Source organism: Marmota flaviventris, chromosome 9, assembly GCF_047511675.1.
Source record: "Marmota flaviventris isolate mMarFla1 chromosome 9, mMarFla1.hap1, whole genome shotgun sequence".
NCBI classification, from domain to species: Eukaryota; Metazoa; Chordata; class Mammalia; order Rodentia; family Sciuridae; genus Marmota; species Marmota flaviventris.
In genome coordinates this window covers 49,249,698-49,272,667 of record NC_092506.1, presented here as the reverse complement: position 1 = coordinate 49,272,667, position 22,970 = coordinate 49,249,698, and the positions used below count along the sequence as shown (strand labels likewise).

Here is a 22,970-nt window from a genome sequence, read left to right as displayed (position 1 = left end):
CCTGAGCCCTATTCCCAGCCATTTTTAACTTTTTATCTTGAGACAGGGTCTCACTAATTTTCTTAGGGCTTCACAAAAGATGGGAGGGAGGGAGAAAAAAGAAAAAGAAAACTCTTCTGTTCATGAACCTACGTTCTGACAGAGACGAGGAAAACAACTATTTTAAAAAAGAAATAAACATAAATAATATTAGTCGATTAGAAATTATGGTAAGTGAAAAGAGACCAACAGAAGTGATGGTAACATGCAGAGGGTGGGGAGGAGGAGGAGCCTGTTTTAGGTCAGGTGGTCAGAGAAGATCTCCCTGAAGAGTGGCCATTCACCTGGACCCAAAAGAACCTTGTGGTGGGGGAATCACATTAGATGGTGACAGCAGCCTGTGCAAAGGCCCTGAACCAGGAAACAACAGCTTATTGTTCTTAAAGAACAAAGACCAGTGTGTCAAGAGAAGAGGGAGTGAGGGCAACAGTGGCACAAAAGAAGAGTGGGCAGTTGGATGAAGGACCATTCACTTTGAAGAAAGTCACAGCTCAGGTGGGAGAGGCAGGTGCGCAGCTAACTATTTCCAAGTGGGAAACTTCATCTTTAGTGAAATATTCTCATCAGCTGATGAAACAGGGACCCAATTGGACGGTGGCAGTGCTTGGCTATGCCATTCTGAGTCACCCAGACTCTACCACCTGCTGCCCCTTTGGTGGGAAGACCCTTCCTCCTGGTCCTTTTGGCTCGTGGCTGCCTGTGGGATCTGCATCTGTGTGTGGATGTCATCTGGGGAGGCTGGGCCGGGTGCCTCTCTGGACCCCACAGCTCCATGTGCCATCCCTGTCCAAGACAGGCCCATGGCTGCTTGTTCCCTCCTATCTCCAGGGGACCTCCAGCCCTCAGAAGCAGGCTCCTTGTTGGTCGTCCTCACTGGAGTCTCCTTTTCAAATCTCCAGGCTTCTCTTCAGGCTGTCCATCCCCCATTGTGGCCACACAGTCTCTTCCATAATTATAACATGCACAGTTGTCCCTTTCTTTCTCTTGTCCCCGTCAGAGGGACTTCTTTTCCCTTCATTGAACCTGCTCTGTCCCCACGCAGCTTCCCCTTGATGTTGGGTTGGTTGGTTGGTTTCAGAAGGTCTTCTTTTTTCCCTGTGGCTCACACAGTGGCGCCTTCACAGAGTGACCTTGTTATTTCTTCTCCTGGTTCCTCCTAAGCTTTGTGGGCTCTGTTTGGGGCCACCCGCTGCACATTGGGCATACACCGGGACTCTGCACTCACACACTCACACCTGGGAGAGACAGTGGGTCCATTTGGTGAAAGTGCCCTGGACAGAGGGCGAGCTTCCTTGCCATGTCCCAGGTGACAGAGGGAGGCTCTTCTTGTCCCCTGTTCATAATCAGGGTGGCCCTTCAAAATTTCCAGTTTTGCGCCTGGTGCCTTCCCATGTCCCAGGTTCAAGTCACCCCTTCTTTCCATATATGCTTTCAACCCTCCACTCCTAGTGCCTGAAGTCATATACCAGTCCAGGGCCCATGCAGTGCTCCACTGACCAGCTCCTTCCTGATCCTCTGCTTTAGACTTTTCTTCCCCTTTCTGGCATTTGGGATATTTTTCTAAACCCAGTTGTATGTTTTTAGAGCTTTGTCTTATTTTATTTTTGTCCAGACTTTCTAGGAGTTTGTAGCAGGAGGGAGACTCCTTTGCTTGAGTTCACCCTGCCTCGCCTCCAGATACCCACCTGGTATCTCCAGCACCTATCAGTATCTAAATTGATGTATTGGCAGGTGAGCCATGAATAAAAACGTGAGCTTAGCACCCATTTATGAAAAATGCACCAGAGAAACCACTTTAGCTTCCGCATTTCTCTGAATACCAAGGCTTCCCTTGCTGTAAGAAGTCAGATAATGGCGGGTCCTAAGCTAGGCATCGATCAATTCATCCTGAGGAAGCTCTGCTTGGGTGGATTACTTCAGCCAGCCAGCAGGATTATCTCACCACTTGTGGCAGGACAATCAATAATCAAGTAGGTGTTCTTTCTCTTTAAAGTTGAAACAGCTTATTTGGTTCTGGGACCTGCAAAAAAGGGTTTGAGAGTTTTTGTTTTCTCATCTCCTTTGAAGCATTGGAGATATATGTCTATTAAACTTTTGGATTTTTCTGGGTTTTTTATTTTCTAGACTTTTAAATCATTTTTCTCTAATTAAAACCATCACCTGATTTCTGGTGTTTTCTATGGATCCCAATATGCTGCCTCATCACAGCTTTTATAATAATGAAGCTCCAATGATCTTCCATGCTTCTGAGAAGTCATGCTGTACAATGACTAAGAACATTGGCTCTGAATCAAGGTTTCCTGAGTTCAAATCCTGACTTCATCACTTATTTACTGTGTGACTTTGAGCTAGTTACTTCACCCCCTCTGCCTTGATTTCCTCTTCTATGAGATGGAGATGGTCATAGTGCCAACCTTGTAATAGTTATTATGAGCATTAAGTGACCTGATCAGTATCAAGTGCGTGGGGCAGAGCCTGACCAGTAGAAAGTGCTCACTAGACGTCACCTATCTTTACTATATTTTCGTTCCTTTGACTCTGTTTCCCACCATCAGTGAACTCAGTGAACTGAAGCCTTTGTCTGAAAACCTAAGAGTCCCTGCAGGAGCCAGAAAACCTAATGATTCTAATTCTTCAAGTTCGTCATGGCATTCCTCAGTTCGAGAGGATGAGGCCATAGTCCTTCTCCTGACCTTCCACATCCCCAGGCTCTCTCCGTCCCTCCTACCCCTGTTCAATGAAATCACCTCCCAGTATGCCCCAACAGTATCCTGTTCTAAAGTTGACCAAAAGCAACTGAAGGAGAAGGACATGACCTCCAACTTAAAAGGAGCTGAAGTAGAACTCAGCCCATTCCCAGCTCATCCTGGGTCGGAGCTCTCCCCTTTCCTTGCAAGAGCCTGAGGAGGGTGCTCACAGGAACTAGGTCACTGCCACCTCCAGAACCAGCCTGGGGGCAGACTACAGTGAGAGTACTTTCCACACAGCAGAGAAGACCAGGCAGTGGGTGGAAATGTGGGAAAGCCTCCAGCCTAAGGAAGGAAAGGGCTTGATTGTGGGTCACAGGAACCTACTCGACTAACTCAAATCCAAGAGAACTTTCATGGCACAAGAAATCAGAACTCGTGAGAACTATCAGAACAGAGTGCAGAAAATTCCCCCGAGAGCTAAAACTAGACGCCCTCAAGCTTAGACAGCCACCATCAAGCTCCTCCTCCTCCATGCCACCCAGGCTGCATGGTCTTTTGTGGTCTTCTGTGTGAATCTCTTCCCCCATCCTTTGTCAACAGGCCTGGTGGCCATGTGATCCTCCTCCTTGGCTGCCCACAGCCCACTGAGCAGCTTTGGTGGCTCTTAGTTGAAATATAGGAAAACAGGTTGATGGCTGCATACCTGTGCATTGTGCTCCTGCAGGGGACACCTACCCCGGGTCCACTCAGTGGCCACCCCTGTGTGAAGAACCAACTGTCATTACTGCACACAGGGCCTCTGGGCAGGACAGTTTATACTGAAGGGGGAACTGAAAGTAGAAAATAAACTACATTTCAGGGCGGCAATGAATGCTCAAGAATCAGACTGAGTTGCAGAGTCTCAACCTAAGGATAGGAACTCAGGGTGGGATGCAGGCCTGCAGAAAGGAGGGGCCTAATGAGACAGGAGAGATCTACAGAAACCCAGGATGGAGAGCTGTGCCAATCGGGTGAAAAAATGCTGGGTCTAGACAGTGGTTCAGCAATTGAGGTGGTACGGGGAACATTACTAGACCTTCTCCTAAGGATTTGGAGCAGCAGAGATTAGAGAAGGGACACGGGGTCCAGGAACACTGTCAAGACCCCTTGCTACCATGCATTATTAAAAAAAAAAAAAAAAAAAAAAACACAAAAAAAAAACCATGAAAACAGTCCAGAGCAAGAAGATAAACATGAATGCGGCTTCTTCAGTTTTTCACCTTGACTAGGTCACCAATTCTCAGAGCCTTGGCTTCTTCATTTGAAAAATGGTGGTACTGAGTCTGTGAGCTACATATGTCGGTTGTGAAATGATACACGTGCAGTGCTTGACTTGGAGTACGAGTCCATTATTACTCTTACTACTAGGATGAAAAAATAAATTGGAAGGGCTAACAATCCCACTTTCCTGTTGCCTTCTAAGAAGATGCTTTCATTTCATTGGGTGGGAACAACAATCCAACAAAGAAGTAGACTGTGCTACATAAAAGCTACTAGAGAATAAAACCAGAACACAGGAAAGGGACAGAGGACTTAGTCTCTTAGGAGACTAAGGCAGTATTGAAATTTTAAGGAGTGAGAAGAGACATACTTGAACAGCTGCTATTTGGAGTGGAAATCAGGGAGAAAAAGAAAGATCCAAAGAAAACTTTGAGTGAATTTGCTTTCTAAAAGAGGAAACATCAAAAGAGAATTTTTAGCAGGACACACTGAGGAACATTGTGTGATGTAAATTTCCCTTCGCTGCCTTGTCAGAAACTCAGTAAAGAACTGTAGTACTTCTTGTCTCGACTTGCTTTCTGCTCTTACAAAGAGTATACCCACAGACCGGACACCTTCTAAACAATCAAAGTCCATTCAGCTCACAGTTCTAGAGGCTGGGATGTCCGCAATCGAAGGGTTGTAACTGTGTCCTGGCATGGTAGAAGGGCTAGTGAGCACACCTGAGCCCGAGAGGTAGTGTAAAGGGACTCATCCTCTCCCTAGGACTCACTCCCACAATAATGGCGTAAATTCATTAATCCTTCTTAAAGCACCACCTCTCAGCAATGTCAGGGTGGCAATTAAATTTCAACATGATTTTGGAGGAGAAATTCAAGCCACAGCATTTTTCAAGACTTGGATCAAACTGGAGATATATATATAGTATATAAATTTATATTATTTATATACATATAAATGTATATATATATACACACATATAAATGTGTATATATATACATATAAATGTGTGTATATATATATTTTTTTAAGTGTAGCACCTGACTGGGGTTACATTTCCATTATTGTACACCCCTTCCTTGTCCCCTGCATCTATTCAAGGCTTGCTCTTGGGCTGTGTTTTAACTGAGCACCTGTGGTTGATAGAAATAAAACGATGCTCAGGGTGGGGCTAGGGAAGGAGTTAAATAAAGATTCTCAGTTGCAGACTCTTCATCCAGAAATTAAAACAGTGTGTGAAAGGTATAATTTGGGTCATGTGAAACCTCTTGGTTGTGTTCAGTTGAGTCTTCAGGCAAACCTAAATCACAGTAGGACAAGCAGCCATGGTGATGTAGCAATGCCTCTCTGTGTAATAAAACCATCACAGGCTGCCCTGGCAGGAGAGGGGCAGAGCCTATCTATGTGGGAGCAGCAAGCTCCAACTCCAAAGTTTTACACACAGAAACGTCCATCCCAGGGAATTTTGCTAAGAATCTCCGAATGAGAAAACTGAGACATTTATTCAAGACTTACAGGTTATTTAACTCACTAAAAAGAAATGTTTTTTTTATAGTAACTGAGCCAAAATATCTCAAATAGAAGGCAAATTTAAGTCAGAGAAAATAAATTCCCTTAAAATTTAGTGGGAAATTCATCAATATTTATCAAATATTTACATTTTTATTATTGTTATAAAAAACATATAACAGCAATTGTAGCCATCAAAACCATTTTTAGTTCAGGATGTTTACATTGTTGTATGTACATTTTCTTTACACCTGATTTTTTTTCATGTATTTATAAATTTATTTTTTTCAACATTTCATTTTTTTATTAGCTACACATGACTGAACAATGATCTTGACAATTCATACATTTGAATCAAATGGGGTATAATTTCTCATTTTTATAATTGTACAGGTTGCAGAATTGTGATTCTACACCTAGGGATTTATATTTCAGAAATACTCACAGACAAAGGCACATGAGAAGGATACTTGTTACCAGATTGTTTTAAAGACAGAGACAGAGAAACAAGCTATTCTTTTTATCAATAGGGGACATATGAAAACTTTGGGCTACATTTACAGTCAAATAAAAGGAACAAGGCAGATCGTTGGTACTGCTATAGAATGCTCCCCGGTGCATGTTGCTAGGTGGGGACAAGCATAGCAGTGTGTTTGACTTATAACCAGTGTGGGTAAAGGCAGGTGGGCTAGAGTGAAATTAGTCCATGCCAGTGGGATTTTATATGCATTTCTCTACAGACTCGTTGCCTCTAGAGTAAACTGCAAAGTACGTGTCAGAGCTGAACAGCTTGTTCAGGTTTTCCCATACGCCCTTGGTACTGTTTAAACTTACCATGTCTACACATTGTCTTCTTACAAGAGTAATATTTAAATGAACAAGAAAAGTTTTGATAATAAACTAAATAAGCCTCCCCTAAAATACTCTGTAACTTTACTAATAAGTCTACTGTGCTCCCACCAAAAAATATTAAAATATTTTGTTCACTTTTATCAACTGATTCTATGAAAATAGAAAACTAAGCAGTCAAGAATAGCCAGAAAATGCATGGAAAAGAATAGTTAGTAAGGTGTGGGGGAGACAAGGCAAATCAGATATTGAAAATGTATTAAAAAATAGCATTTAATAAAACTGAATCCTGTGACTCAAGAGGCTGAAGGAGGAGGATGGAGAGTTCAAGCCCAGCCTCAGCAACTTTGTGAGAACCTCAGAAACTTAGCGAGACCCTGTCTCAAAATTAAAAATTTAAATTTAAGGGGCTGGAGGTGTAGCTCAGTGGTAAAGCAACCCTGGGTTCAATCCCCAGTACCAAAAGAAAATGAAAAAAGGAGGAGAAAGAGGAGCAAGGGAAGAGGGAGGAGGAAGAGGAGGAGAAGGAGAAACAGGAATGTGTCCTCAACTGGTTCAAATACTTACAGTGCACGTAGGTGCAACAACACCTCACTTGACTTTCATTTTGGTACTTTCTTCCCTCACTGCTGAAAGAAAGGAGGCAAAAGCATCCCTGAAAATGTCACCCTAGTATATGTATTCATCCAGTGCACTGAAAAACTCATTCAATTGTCACCATTTTTGGTGTTTCTAAGGCAGTCTAGAGTTACACATTCCAATGAATACTTACAATCTAGTGGTTTAAAAAAAAAAGATGTATTCACTTAGTGTAGACTATTCACTCATTCATGGGTCAAACACGATATTTTGGAAATCACTTATACTTAAGGGGCTCATGGTCTCTTGGGAGAGATTGACATAGAAATAGGTGATACATACCATGCAACAAGAGCTAGGAAAGTCAAGTTCAGGGAACACTAGAAGCACAGAAGAGTGTCTACCCCTTCCTTCAAAAGTTAAAGGTGTCATAAGCAACATCAAGCTCAAGTTTTTTTTAACTCTCAGTAAATACTGTAAAAATGAGCTGCTTTCTCATCTTGCTCTTGATGGATTCCATCAGAAAGAACTAAGATAAGGGTTTTGCTGTCACCTTCTCTATGTCTGGGGATGGATTCATTAACTGATCTTGTGAGGAAAGCAGCCAGTGTTTTTGCCGTTTGGCTGAATAATTTAGCTATCCCCAGAGCCAAAACCACACCACTGCTGCCTCTGGTCTTCGGATGCATTGTTCATTTCCCACCGCTGATCAGAACCTGTGTGGCATGACCCTGGTCCCTGCCGTCCCTCAGCTCTGTTAACTTGAAGCTCTCCTCAGGGTCAGCCTGGCATTCTCTATGCAAACTAGTTCTTACAGCCCATAGGAGATGCCCTTCACTGAACCAAGAGCCAGCCACCCATGAGTACAGCTTGCCTGCAGTGAAAGTCACAGGACCCAATATAAAATTAAAAAGTCATGAAGTGATAAAGGATAGGCCTCTAAAGATAGGTTAGAATCATCTCAGGAATGAACGTGAATGCTGGGCAGTGGAGACTACACATAGGCCACCAGGGAGTGGCCCATGAGGGTTTCTGAGCAGGAAAGCATCAGAGACCTGAGCATTCATTCATTCAACAAACACTACATATAAAGTTCTGAGTGAGACCTTGTGCTAGAAACCTCGTATGGGGCTACTGTCATTCCCCTGATTATGATATTCTCCATGCAACCTGCTACAACTTAAAATCTCGGAGAAGAAAAGAAATTAGATTATCTCTGAAATTTCAGAGTATATGAAATTAGCTGCAGAAATTAACCATAAGTCACTGTTACAATTGTTCTTTAACTGTGTAAACATATCAACTTTTAGAATAGAAATATAAAAAGGAGAACATAGAATAGAAATATAAAAATATAAAACAAGAACCCCATCTCATAGAGAGATTGTTAGTTCATCTTTCTGTCACTGTAACAACATACCCCAGATAAATAACTTATAAGAAAGAAAAGTTTTTGGCTCAAAGTTTCAGAAGTTTCAGTCCATGGTCAGTTGGCCCATTGATTTGGGACCTACGGTGAGGCACAACATCATGGCAGGGAGTGCCTGGTGAAACAAAGCTGCTCACTTCATGGTGGCCTGGAAGCAAAAAGAGAGGAAGGAGCTAAATCCCAATAGACCTTTCCGGGGTATTTCCCCAGTGTCTTGACCAGGCCCCACAGCCTGAGGGTTCTACTTCCTTCCAGTAGAGCCACAGGCCCTGTTAACATATGGGCCGTCAGGGAACCATGCAGATCCAAACTATAGCACAGATATTCTGTCTCCTCAGATTCTGGCCCCTGCCCCCAGAACCAGTCCCCTTGATACCCTGTGGTACAAAAGCTTAGAAGGCCTGGCTTCAAGGGCTAAGGAAGACAAGGAAAAGCAAAGTCTTTACAAACTGAGGTTCACTTTAGAGTTCTATAAAGGGTTAGCTGGAACTGAGGAGGACATATCAGTTCTGATCAATTCTGCCTTGAAATGAATAGTCTCAGACAATCCTAAGCTAAGTTTTGAAAGATGAAGATTTTGTCAGGTGATTCAAAGGGAAAAGGCACATCAGGCCACCTGGGGTGAGCAACATGGCTGTACCTTCACCACAAGGTCCTCAATTTGGTGGGAGTGTTGGAAGAGCGCGAGGAGAGGGAGAAGGACTGGACTCATTCACTCACACGTCCTTCACGCAGAGGTTTCCTGTGTACCTACAGTGGCCACACCCAGAGGTAAGCCATGGGCATACTAAAGTATAAAACACAGAGACACAGACGTTTCCTTGAAAGAGCTCAAGACCCAGAGTCCAGATGCAGAAACCCAAAAAGCAGCACACCATTTTGGAAAGGAGGGAAAATTTCCTTCAGGATCACTTCTTTCTTCTACCCTGTATATACATATTCCTGAAAGAAAGGACACAGGAGGTGACCTGAGCAAGGGCATACCCTGGACTCATCCCTTCCCTTCCCAGGGCGCATGGGGGCAGGGTGCATATGGCTCCAGGTATGTTGAGAAGTGTCTATTGAACTGAGTTGAATGGTTTGGTCCTCAGTCCCCTGGCAGAAGAATTGCTGTAGCAAAGTCAGCCATTCTACCTTCTTTGTATCCATAGCTACTGACAGTTCTCCAAATGACAGCCTATTTCCCACTAGGCTCCAGTGACAGTACTTCTTAATGTGTCTTCCAATTCAAAACCAGAATTACTGCTTCATTAATCAATGCATAAAGAAAATCAAAAGTCTATTAACTGGCAAGCAATGCTATTCCAAAAAGCATTGATCCATATACATTAGGGGCAGTCTGTTCTCGGGAACTACAGCAACTGAAAGCAGCTCTCTGGGGTCATACTGGAGGAACTGTGGTTCTTTTTGAAGTACATGGAAACACATCCAATTCTTTATTTATTTATTTATTTATTTATGACAGCAGAATGCATTACAATTCTTGTTACACATATAGAGCACAATTTTTCATATCTCTAGTTGTACATAAAGTATGTTCACACCAATTCATGTCTTCATACATGTACTTTGGATAATGATATCCATCACTTCCACTGCCCTTGCCCACCCCCTGCCCCCTCTCTTCCCCTCTCACCCCTCTGCCCTGTCTAGAGTTCATCTATTCCTCCCATGCTCCCTCTCCCTACTCCTCTATGAGTCAGTCCCCTTATATCAGAGAAAACATTTGGCATTTGTCTTTTGGGGATTGGCTAACTTCATTTAGCATTATCTTCTCCAACTCCATCCATTTACCTGCAAATGCCATGATTTTATTGTTCTATTGCTGAGTAATATTCCATTGTGTATATATGCCACTTTTTTTATCCATTCATCTATTGAAGGCATCTAGGTTGGTTCCACAGTTTAGCTATTGTGAATTGTGCTGCTATAAACATTGATGTGGCTGTGTCCCTGTAGTATACTATTTTTAAGTCCTTTGGGTATAGACCGAGGAGAGGGACAGCTGGGTCAAATGATGGTTCCATTCCCAATTTTCCAAGAAATCTCCATCTTGGAAACTGATTCTTGATTCTTAATGGGAAATTTTTTAGTGGAGAATAGGGAAATGGAGATTTCCTTAGACTTCCTAAGTGTGAATTCACTGGCAGTAATATAGTATAGATACTATTTCACAAGATTTCGTAGGTACATATATTGAATGAAAAAGCACTAACAAATATGGACATGTTATGGGGAGCAAAATGATTTTATTCTTTAAAATGTAATGACCTTCCTGTGGACTGTATATAAGAAGCAATGCAAATATAAAAGGTGTGTTAACCTAGATTATGATTTGTGCTCTTGAATGCACATGTAGGGTCTCTTGAGATAAAGTTTTCCTCTACACCAATTTTGAAAGGGCTTTTTTACTCAAATGAATTTCCTGATAATTCAAAATGTACCCCATGTATATCAGTGACCTTCCAAGATGATCAAATATTTAATCAAGTACATATAATATACAAAGAAATGACTCTGAGGTAAGCCTCAGCCTCTCCAAATGTAGGCCCTAAAAAAATAGCAGTCATTTGTTTTGGAGCCGGCATATGGCCTGGTTTGGAGCTTAATTATTCCAACCTTCATTAGCTTCTTAGTTTTTCATTCTAATACATGTGTCCTTTTACAACATGCACCCTTGACTTATTGGAGTCTAATGTGTTAGCATCTAATGGACTCTTACTTCCTGGACAATAAGAAAGACCTTAAAACACTTTAATTCTCTACTCTGCTGCCATCTTAAGTATTATTGTTGCTAAATAATTAAATGTGACATGAATTTCAGCCCTAGAAGACATTATTAGTATTCTTGTGCACAGTCAAGATTCATTTGGCCTTGATGAGTTTTCACCCTTTTTTGTTGTTCTCCCTTCCTACTTGCATGTCCATTTTCCCTCAGCATCATTTCCTTCTAACCAACTCATTTAGCATTTCCTTTAGTAAGAATTTGCAAGCAAAGAATTCTCAGTTTCTGTTCATCTGAAAATGTTTTTATTTTTTCTTTCATTTTCTGGAGGCTATTTTTAAGAAGTTGACAATTTTTTTCAGTATTTTAAAGATATCATTTTCTGTCTTACGTTTCCGTAATTTCTGTTGAGAAGTCATCTGTCAATCTCACTGCCTCTTATTTGATGTTAACATATCTTTTGGTATAGCTGCTTTTTAAGACTTTGTCTGTTCCTGGTTTTCAACAGTTTTCTATATTCTTATGTGTGGTTTTATTTGCAGTTATTCTTTTACAGATTTATTGCATTTCATAAATCCCTGGCTTGATATCTTTTCTCAGTTTGGGAAAATTCTAGCTATTATTTCTTCAAACATTAGTTCTTCCCCAATATTCTATTTACTCTCCTTCTGGGACTCCAATTACACATAGATTACACTTTTTTTATCATTTCATATCCATATGTTTCTTATACTTTTTCTTATTATTTCCTATATTCTCTATTATGTTTTCCCTCAATACTTTAGTCTGGATGTTTCCTAACACTCTCTTCTGCTTGTCTAAACTGATATTAAACCTATCTGTTCATTCTTAATTCTAGCTATCATACTTACCAGTTTTAGGATTTTCATTTATTTCATTTTTATAAATTCTAGTTTCTTGTTAAAGTTCTTCATCTTGATTCTTGTTTCCATGAACATATTAACCAGAGTTTTTGTTTAAATCTGGGTCTGATGACTACAATGTCTGCATTATCTGTGAGTCTGTTTCTCTTGTCTGTTTTTTTCCATGTTCAGCTTTCTGATATGGTTCATCCTTTTTTTTATTATATACCATAAATGTATGTGAAAAATCATAGAGACCCTAGGTGACAGTCTTTCACAGAAGATTTATTGCTACTTCTAGCAATAAATAAGATTAAGCCTTGGGTTGGGCTGTTTTGAAGTTGGAATTCAGTCTTTGTGAAAGTTGTCTTATTTCTGGTTTACTCTTATTCCAAAGTTGTAGCTTCTCAGGGTTTCTCACAGGAAATATGAAGCGCTTACCAATGCCTCTCCTCCCACGCCAGCTTCTCAATTCCAGCTTCCACCTTCCCAGAATCTGAGCTGAAGCTGAATGCTCTGGTCAGTGTCTTAGTTTCTAGTTTGAACTCAGAGTTGTAAACCATCTTCTCCATGAATCTTGCAAGTTAGAAACTGCCTCAGAAGGAAAAGCAGTCCCAACTGTTGGGCTCACTTCTCTGTTCTTCCCTTCTCTTCAGAATCTTGGATCAAGCCATTTTATCTCCCCAGTCATGTGAGACTGCCAAAAACTATGCTCAGCTTCTCAGCCTTTTAGCCTTGTGTAGCTGATTTTTTTAAAAAGCCTAAAGAGGAAAAGCAGTTTGGAATATCTGACTCACCTCTATGCGTTTCCCTTCTCTCCAGGATCTTGGCCTCCAAGTCCTGGCTGCACTGAGTGCTCTCCAGTGCTTTAACCCAAGTTGTTTTATTTTGTTTTATTCATTTTTTCCTATTCTTTCTTGGCAGCTTGTTGGTCTGATACACGCTAGTTCATCATTGTTTGAGGTAAAACTAGAATCTCTCCTTTAAGCATTTGGGTTGTATCTCTCTGACATCATTCTGACCTGTGTCTCCAAACCAATCCCACTTTCTGATATCAGTTCTAACATGCTAAGTGTGGAGAATGCAGTCTTTCTGCCTAAAATTGTTCAAAGTTCTCCCCTGATGTTATAGCTCTTGATTTTTGTTTTTTGTTGTTAATTTATATTGGAAAATACAGTATTCCACCAGATGTGACTTCCTTCAATGTGAATACCTTGGCAAAATTCTGCCTTAGGGAAGGGGCTTACAATGCTCTGATACTTTGATTGGCAGGTTTTCCTCTGGGTTAAATGTTTCTGGGAAGTCTCTTTACCACTCAAAAAACTCTTCTTCTGTGTCCAACTTCTCACCACATAATCCTAAAAGTAAGAAACCACCTGTGCCTGAGTTTGAACTCAAACCAGCTGTCTTGAAACTTTGCCTTCTGATTTATGGATGCCCACTACATGGGAATGACAAACTTGTTCAATCTGTCAAGATAATGCTAAGAAATCTGGGTTTTGTTTTCCAAAGAGTCAGACTTTTAAGACTTAAAACACTCCATGGAGTTAAAATAATTACAGTAATAAACTAGTAGAACTCTGATCCTTACCTGATGTCATGAAATTGATACTGCTTTTTTTTTTTCCAATTTCTTAAGCTATTAATGTGAATCAGGCACTATTAGAGGTTTTTTGTGATGCTTGTGAAAAGAAACTCTGTTAAAATAATGAAGCTTTTGCTGAATATATGAAATTAAGTATAGTAGCTACATATTTAGTATATTTAACCAGTGTGTGTGTGTGTGAGTGTGTGTGTGTGTGTACATACAGGTACACATACCTATCCGTTCATGTATATGAATGTCTAGGTTGGTCAGTTCCCTCTACTCCAACTTAATTGGGAGCAGTAGTTGATTAATCTTAAAAGGATGTGTTAAAGCTGGGAATTATAAAAATTAATACATGTTAAATATTTTATTTCAAATTAGATGACTGTACTTTCGATCACAAATATAAGTCACATCAATAATTCATCATTCCTGATTTCCAGTTTAGGCTTCTTGAAAGTGGATCTGGTATTTAAAAGATAAGTTCAGAGAAATCAGAGAACCCCCAATTTTTGCAACTTTTCCCAATCTTTTAGTTATCTCATTCTCACCTAATTATACAACCTGTTTTCAGCAATTTGACTTTACTGAGTCCTTTCAAAGCAGTCATAAATAACACCTTCCTTTTCTCACTCAAACCACATCAGTTTCAACAATTTTAACTAGATTAAGTAAATAGAGTCTAAGAACAACCGGCAGCTTCCCTGGGAGCGCATCAGTGTGTGGCCATAGTGGAGAGTGGCTGAAGCATGGGGCATGCCACACGGTGTTGGCTCATTCTGCAAGGAGGCTGAGTGGGGTCAGTCAGGAGAGCTTCCACAGCACCACTCGTGAATACAGCTGTTTTGCTCAGTCTTGGGATGAATCTATGTCTGTTTGAAGACACCTTCTGTAATTACCTCTGCTCACATTCATCAGCATGATTGCAGAATGATTGAAAATAACTCAACAATCCGTGATTGCTGAAATTTAATAATACTAACAGTGAACTTTGTGTGTATTATCAAGTGCCAGACTGCTAAACACTACGTGAATCATCCCATTGAATCTTCAAAACCCTATAAAGTAGAACTATTATGATCCTTATTTTATACTTGAGGAAACTGAGACTCAGAAGAGTGAAATTATTTTCCCAGAGGCTCATAGGCAGTAATAATAGATGCAAAATCAAATCCACAACCCACATTTTACCACACCCTAACTGCATCCCTGTCATAGAACTTGGGAGCTGGCAGTAGGTCCTGCTGTAGCCCACTGCCTGCTTGTTCCAGTCAGCTCCCAAATACTTCCTTTCTGGTCCTCCAAATTCTCCCCCAAAGCCAGAGTCATTGGATTCATCCTAAATTCCCTCTTTCATTGTTTCTGAGGTTATCCTAGTGAGCTCTTAGTGATTTGAAGACTTTATTCTTATCATTATGGAGATACATGGTAAGAGAAAAACACATGCAGAAAAATGACAAGTCTCCAGAAACTTACAATATTCTTGAATCCTGGTTCCTGAGCCACAATTCTTCCTGTTCGTGCTGTGATGGGAACCAAATGCTCCCTGGGACTGCTGCCCTCTAGGTTTATCCCTAAGAAGAGGGCTCCCCAATTCCCTCTGCCCCTATGGCAACAGCCTTAGTTACCTCCAACCCCAAAAGGCTCCTTTTCTTAGAAAGATGCCCCTTGTTTATAGTGGGGCTCTGTGTTCTGAAGCCCTTCAGACTGGAGAACAGCTGTTTTCCAAGAACTAGCCCTCCCCCACCCACCCACCCCCACACACTAACAGTAGTACTGACTCCTCTGGGCATCACCTGATGGTCACCATTTTGGGCTAAGTATTATGACTTCTGTAAGAACTGTCAAAATGTCTAGTATTTTACCTGACATAAAGGAGGTGGAGTGGATAGGGCAGTTCCAACCCTGTTAACCACTAACTCTGAAAGCAGCCTGTTCATCCAAATAACACCCAGGACAGACTTTCTTGGCTGTACTGAAATGGCAAAAACCCAGAGAAAGTCCATGGATACATTTAAGCTTTCACTATCGAATATAGTATACTTAATGTTTACCCCAGGGTCAATTCTCCCACTCTTTAAAATTTCAGGATGCTAATTTTGAGATAGCTACATGCAAAATAAAATGAGATTTCCCAGCTTCACTTGAGTTAGCCATAATCATGAAACTAAGTTCAGACCAATGAAATGTGAGAACACTAAAGTGTGAAATTTCCTGGAAAAGTCCTAAAATAGAGGGAACATGTCCCTCTTTGTTTCCTAGACTGTCTACCTACAAGTATAAATTTTTACTCTTGTTTTAAGCCATGATATTTGAAGTTTCCAAGTTTTATTCAGTCCGATCTAATCCTAATTGACACAAGTAAGAATATCAAAAGTGGGGTTGTGGCTCAGTGGCAGAGTGTTTGCCTAGCACATGTAAGGCCCTGGGTTGTATCCTCAGCACCACATAAAAATAAATAATAAAGTAAAGGTATTGTGTCCATCTACAACCAAAAAAAAATTTTAAAAAGAATATCAAAAGTATCTCAGAAATTGAGAGCCTCGTTTCCTATTCCCTTTCAAAGTTCTTGTCACCTGAAGTACAGCCGACCCTCCATGTCTCACAGTTTGGTGTCCTGCATATATCAAAGTCTGCATATGCTCAAGCCCCTTAGATAAAATGCAGAGTGTTTACATATAAACTACATGTATCCTCTCATATACCTCAAATCACCCCTATATTCCTTATAATACCTAACACAGTGTAAATGTATGTAAGCAGTTGCTATACTATATTGTTTAAGGAATAATGACAAGGGGAAAAGTCTGTATATGTTCAGAACAGGTGCAATTTTTTTTTTGTTTTCAAATATATTCCATCTGTGGCTGATTGAATTCAGAAACATCGAACCTATGAACATAAGGAATATATATATACACACACATATGTATATATTTATTTTTTATATTTTTAATTGGTGCACTATAGTTCTTTATATAATGATAGGATTTGCTGTTACCCAACTATACATTTAAACTTAAGGCTCTCTGACTCTCTGACTTTCTTTTTCTATTCTATAAAACACACACATACTTTGGTCTCAGGGAAAGAGTCAGTTGCTCTCATAGTTCACTGTATTCTACAAATAATTCTTCAAGTAATCAAAGATGAGAAGTCAGAAGTTACACAAAATCCTACACAAACTTGATTTCAGTTTACAATCAACCCCTATCCACATTCCATGGATGGGAAAACAAATGAAATCAGCCCACTTTTTGATTCCTTGGATTAAATTGTTACATACGCTTCAAGGAAATGAGAGCAAATATTTCCAAGGCTGAACCATCATGCGCAAGAAGTTAGAAATAAATACAATAAATGCCTAAATAAATCAAAGCTACGGCAGGCACGGTAATTTTTCACCATCCCATGATTCCCGTAAGAAGCACTCAAGTGTCAAGTCTACAAGAAGCCCCCAGCCCCATTTCAAGTTATCGGTTAATTACACTGCCCTCATTTATCCAGTGCCTCCACTCTTGTGTCAAGTATCTAATTCATTGTATCCCGTCGCTCAATCGATTTTAATTGCGGCTGCTGCAGCAGACACCTTGAGATACATTTCCTAGAGAGACCATGGCAGCCTGCTAGACTGGCCCAATGATGATTAATTTCAATGACTTGAATCACTGAGGAAGAGGAAAGACACTTCCGTTTTAATTACATCTATAGGAGTGCAGCACTCTTGCTCCAGTTCACTGTCCTGAAACAAAAGAATCCCTGAAAGGAAAACAAAATGTGGGATGCGATGTTCTCCACTAACACAGATCTTTTTTCTGTTCATTGCGCCACGACTCAGTCCGCCTTGAGTTGGGAAATATTGGCAGGCCTTGGGGATTTGCGAGCAGACTGGAAACCACGAAGAAAGCATTGTTCGGTTTGTTTTTGTTTATCTTACTTGGGCAATTAAAATCCATTGAGCAGATTTAAGACATGAGACCGCATTTCATCCTCATTGCAGATGTTCTGCATAAAAGGGTCAAGAATAATTAACTCTGACTTGCATATGTATTTATTTATTGTCCCAGGGACACAGAGCCAAAGACATTTTTGGGTTTTTCCAGAACACTCTCTACTCATTCATGCCCTTGGACGTGGGCACATGCTGTTCCCTTCTCTCCCTCTTCCCATTGAAACAAATGGCTCAACCTCTACTTCTGTCCTGCCCTGGCGTGAGTGGAGGAAGTTAACTTATCTAACTGGGAATGCCAGAGTTGTGTGACCTTGGGCGAGTTACTTTAGCTTTCTGAGATACAGAGAACAGCTGTTCTCTTGAGCTATCTTCCTCCTCTTGTTATTATGTTTGCTAAAATGACTGCCAAACCCCTTGAGGTCTGATTTATTGCTGGCTGTTTCCTCATCTGTACAATGGAGGAGAATGAGCATTAGTTGTTGTGCAGATTATCATTAGTTGTTGTGCAGATTAAATGAGGAGCTTTATGTAAAGTAACCAGGCTGATGCCTGGTCATGAAGGGGTATCCAGGTACTTTACTCCTGCAGACCTCCCACCGCTGCACTTTTTTATAAATCTCTTTTATGATGCTAATTGGTAAGCAAGCCAGAAAATGGGCATTTAAATTAGTCTCTGTCCTTTCCTCCTTCTCCTCCTCAGGTAAAAGGGCGATTAAATTTAATTGTCTCCACTTCATATTTCACATTCATTCCCTCTTTTTGGTCCTCACTGCTGTTTGGATTCACACCTGGTTTCTTCAGCCCTTGCTGAAGAATCCACAGTCTCTTGACACACCTGCATGCCTCCTCCCTTACCCCATCTGCTGCATCTTCTGCAATTTCTTTCCTGTCCCTCCCCACTAAGTGACATGTCTTGATGGTTTCTCAAACATTCCAAGATACATTAGTCAGTGTGGCACACAAAACCCTTTGTGATGGAGCCTTGTCTTACTCTCCACCTTCATCGTCAACATGCCCTCCCTATTTGATGCACAAACACACACCGTGGCTGTGGCAGTACTGGGCTCCTAGAACTTCCTCCACAGATGTTTCCTGCCCTTTCTCAGCCCTTTGCCCTTGCAGTTCCTTCTACTGGCAATGCTCATTCCTCTCCTCATTTCATCTGGCTAATTTCTTCAGATCCTAACCCATCACCTCCACTAAGAAGTGCTCCCTGAGCATCTGCCTGAGAACACTGCTCCTCCATAGCACCCTGCACAGACCTCTGAGCTGACGTCTGCTACATTTCACTGTGATTAGCTCTGTCTAACCTACTAGACTAAGAGATCCCGAGGACAGAAACGATGTCTTCTTTATTCCTATAATCCAGGAGTTGACAGTCAGTGCTCATTATTGAATGAATGAACAAATGAGTTGTATACATTTGCCTTCTCGCTTCCATTGCTGTGTGAACTCTTCAAAGGAAGAAAGGACACATTCTTGATTTTCTCAGGTTTTTATTTTCTCCCCCAGCACCTAGGATACAACAGTGCCTAATTAAATATTATGAGTGAATGAATGAATGAATCTCTTTAGACATGAGCCATGTGATATGCTTTCATGGTAAAATTAATTTTCCCTCAGTTATCCCACTCCCTCATTCCCTGGAAAAGATACCAGTTGTCAGAATTAAACATGGCCCCATGCTGTCCCCCAGGTAAAAGTCATGACCTCTCCTATAGACATAAACTTCAGAAGGAAAAAGACGTCTGTCCAAAGAAAATGTTCAACTAGACTCCTTACACAACTGAATACAAAGGCCACTAGCACATGAGGAAGAGAGCTATACCAGATGGCGTTCCCACTACAAAGAGATGAAATATGTGTCATTTCCACTTCTGTAGTGGGTTAGTCTTTTTTGGAGCTCAGCATTAAACAGCTGGGAGTCCTTTCTGACAATGCAGATTCCACTGCCTGATGGCAGGAAGTCAGGCAGCAGGCAGGGTCCATCCATTTTCTCCAACCACCTTTCCAGCCAATAACCTATAACTTTCTCCCCTATAAAAGTTTTATGGCCAGTTGAGTAGAAAGCCTAGCAATGAATAAGACCTCAAGGGGTTTGGCAGATGGAGAAAATGAGAAAAGTTTGGAACATGAGGGTTCCTGGGGAAAAGTGTGGAGTGGAAAAAGATCCAAGGGCATTGTGGTCACATAGACTGGGGATCAAAGCTCAGTCTTCCATGTCCATGCTGCCTGACCCCAGTTCACTGGGCCTGGACCTCAGTTTTCTAAGCAGAGCAGTGAGAAGAATACAAAACCCAGTCGGCACAGAGGACATTCAGTACATTTTAGCTCTCTTTCCCTCTCTTGACTCCTCTTACATTTGCTAACACTTCTGGACTAACAAAAGATTTTCCCTCATTTGTAGATTTTTTTATAATGATAACTCTCATAAAGATTGTTTAAATGAAATCAAATCTAGACATAGATTTTTTAAATATCTTACTTTTGAATAGAAGGACAAAGCTATGTTGAACAGGATAAAATCAGAACTATCAAGGGGTGTCTGGAAAATGTGATGGCTCTATCTATGAGCCAGCCGTGACAACTAAAAAAAATGGCAGATGATAAGTCGCTGTGAGTCTCCAGAAAGTTCTAGAAATACCTATGTTCTACTTCAACTTACACTTGCCTTCTTACATCTCCCAGATGGAAAGGTATCATTAATATTCTTAAACTCTTACTTACCTCTACCCCTTGGTAGACACCTTACTTCTATACACTATTTTTTTTTCTGATAGTTACTAATTCACCTTTCAAGTCCATATCTCTTTTAAAATCATATTCAAATAGGCATGTGGGGTTAACACACTTTCAAGCCAAAATCCTCCCATGGAAAGCCTAGCAAGGCAAAATGAATGAGCATTTCAGAATCAGAGGCCTAAATTCTAATCCTGGCCACTTCCTCTTTCTATAGCATTGATGCTTACGTCTGTAAGTCATTGGATAAAATCTCCAAATGCCACATGTCCTATGAGAATCCCCTTCCATTGCTTCCCTAGCACACAGTCACCCCGCCTCTGCTTGAAACAGCAAACTTGTTTCTCTGAACTGCCATATAAGTTTATGCAATTTATATACTGCGCAAAGGTACCAAGCTAAGAAGGCAAAGGGAAGCTGAAATCCTGTCCCCATTCTGCTGCTGGTCAAGTTGGTTGCTCCTAAAGGGACACCTTTTTCTAATTTGTCCACAGGAGGTTCCTTTTATTAACATTCACAGAGGCATCATATAGACTAGCAGTGACCCAGTGAGGTCAACACACTCCAGCACACATTGAAAAGTAGAAGAGAACTCAGCTCCACCAGGAACAATGAGACTGTGACCTCAAACAAGCCCAGGTGTTGAGAGATCAGCAATTAGTTGGCATCCAAGCTAATGTTTCTGCAAGAGAAGAATATAACTAAATAAATAAGGACCTATGGCAGCTAACTATACTTGATCATTTATTAAATTGCAAAAATCTTACCCATGACTGTGAAATGCCTTTATGGTTAGGAAAATGTACTAATAATTTTATTAGGCAGCAATTAAACTTAAATTCCTTTTAACTATATTTGATGTCATCCTTTTTCTGGGCCCATTAGAGTAACATTAAGGTGTTTGTGCAGATAGCTCAGTCATTTCAAATTACTTTCCTGTCTAATGTGGGAGCCTTTAATAGCATACTCTTAGGTTGAATTCAATTTTGGAGACACCAGGCATGCTAATTAGATCGTCTCAGTGTTCCTTGCAGAAGAAGCCAACGAAGAGCTATTTTCCCACCGTCTTCTGCTTAGCAATGTTCGTGGAACACGGCTTTCTGTGCAATTAGAGGTATAGACCCTTTACTGCACAAAACCTGGCTTGATCGGTAAGTATTGCTAGTAGACACAATGTCTGGTTAATATGCCACTGTTGTTGACATGTTTTTTGGATCTAATTAGAGCTAGTAACTTTTCTCCTCCATTATTCTGAGTCTCGTAGTTAGTGTTTGTTTGGTCTCAGCCCCCTAACATTAGAGTTGAAAGAGAAAGGGAGAGGAATGAGCATTTATTAAGCACCTACCAGCTGCCAGCTACTGGGGGAGACATTTAATGCCTATAACAGCTCTGTGAGCTGTAGATTATTAGCTCCATTTATAGATGGGAAAACTTTGGCTCAGAGACAGGTAAGTTAAGTGCCCAAAGACACACAACTGGCAAGTTGTAGGGTTGGGATTAAAATTGAGATATGACTCCAAAGCACATGCTCTTCCCACTTTGGCAGCTCTGCCACTTGGTGGTTCTAGGAACTAAGAGAGTCGCCCTTGTAGAAGCTGGAGCAGTATCCATATGTGATAGGTATCGTGCCCTCATTTTGCCACATGATGCAGACCGATGTATGGATTATATGGGATAATACTATGTAAAGCATCCATTCCACTATCCAAATACAAACACCAACAAAAGAATAATTTGTTGCCAGCCACTGGCACCCTCGTACCTCTGTAATCTCTGCTCACTTAAATATTTCCTTTCCTAAGTCTCTTTCCTCATCAATCTATTAACATAAATTCTTTCTCCAGTCATTGCACAGGCCATCGATCCCCTAACGTACAACTATTACAATCATGATTGCAATTACCGTTTGGCTCTGTGCAATGCAATCATCGTTTTCTTTTGGTTGGCATGATAAATGTTACTAATAACTGTGGCCTCAGATCTTTTGTAGAATGAGGCAAGATAGTAATATATTAATTGATGGACTAATGACTCATAACTGTTCCGATCATCATTAATTGCTTTTACCTTCAAAGCACCAAAAGGTGGGGGTGAGGGTGAGAGTGAGACAAAGTTCATTCCCCTTGGAAGGCCAGCCAGGAGAATGGAAGAGCTGTCAGCAGACAGGTGGAGCAATGTCCCCCTGAGAGTATGAGAATAAGACTATCATGGCACCAACCACAGCTGTCTCAAACCATTCTTTTATCTGCCCTGGCTCTGATTTGGCTTTTCCTGTTTCTACTGTGATTCTTGCAACAGTATACACCAGACCTGGGCTACTAACACTTTCCTTCCCTCAAAACCATTCTCTACCCAGGAATTCCAGAGAGCCAGTCAGGCAAGAGAAGAAAACAATGGGGCTGTTTATCATGCCAGCCTCTGGGGTCTCTACAAGCCCTGGTCAAAGCAGCATGTAGCTACAATCTTGTCCCTATGAGCATAGTCCTCAAACTCTCAGAACTCATGGGACTTACGGGAGACAAGAGCTCCAGATGCTTACATGCTCCAGAAGGGCAACCAGGGAGATCCCAAACCTTCACCTCCCTTCACAGTCCCTTGAAGAACCACACAAATCTCTTGCAGCTCTCTTAGCCAGGAGGCCTTTCTGCTTAGATATAAGAGTAATAGCAATGCAAAGCACAGGCTTTTGCTGAATGATTCCCATCAAGGGTATCACACATTGTTATCACAGAGTCTGCCTATAATACC

The 22,970-nt window shown here is 41.0% G+C and overlaps 1 protein-coding gene across 1 annotated transcript in view; it reads left to right on the top strand.

Annotated features, from left to right (window-relative positions):
• Spon1 (spondin 1) overlaps positions 1 to 22,970 on the top strand; it is a 264,182-nt gene that overhangs the window by 161,102 nt on the left and 80,110 nt on the right. The gene's annotated exons all lie outside the window — the stretch shown is intronic.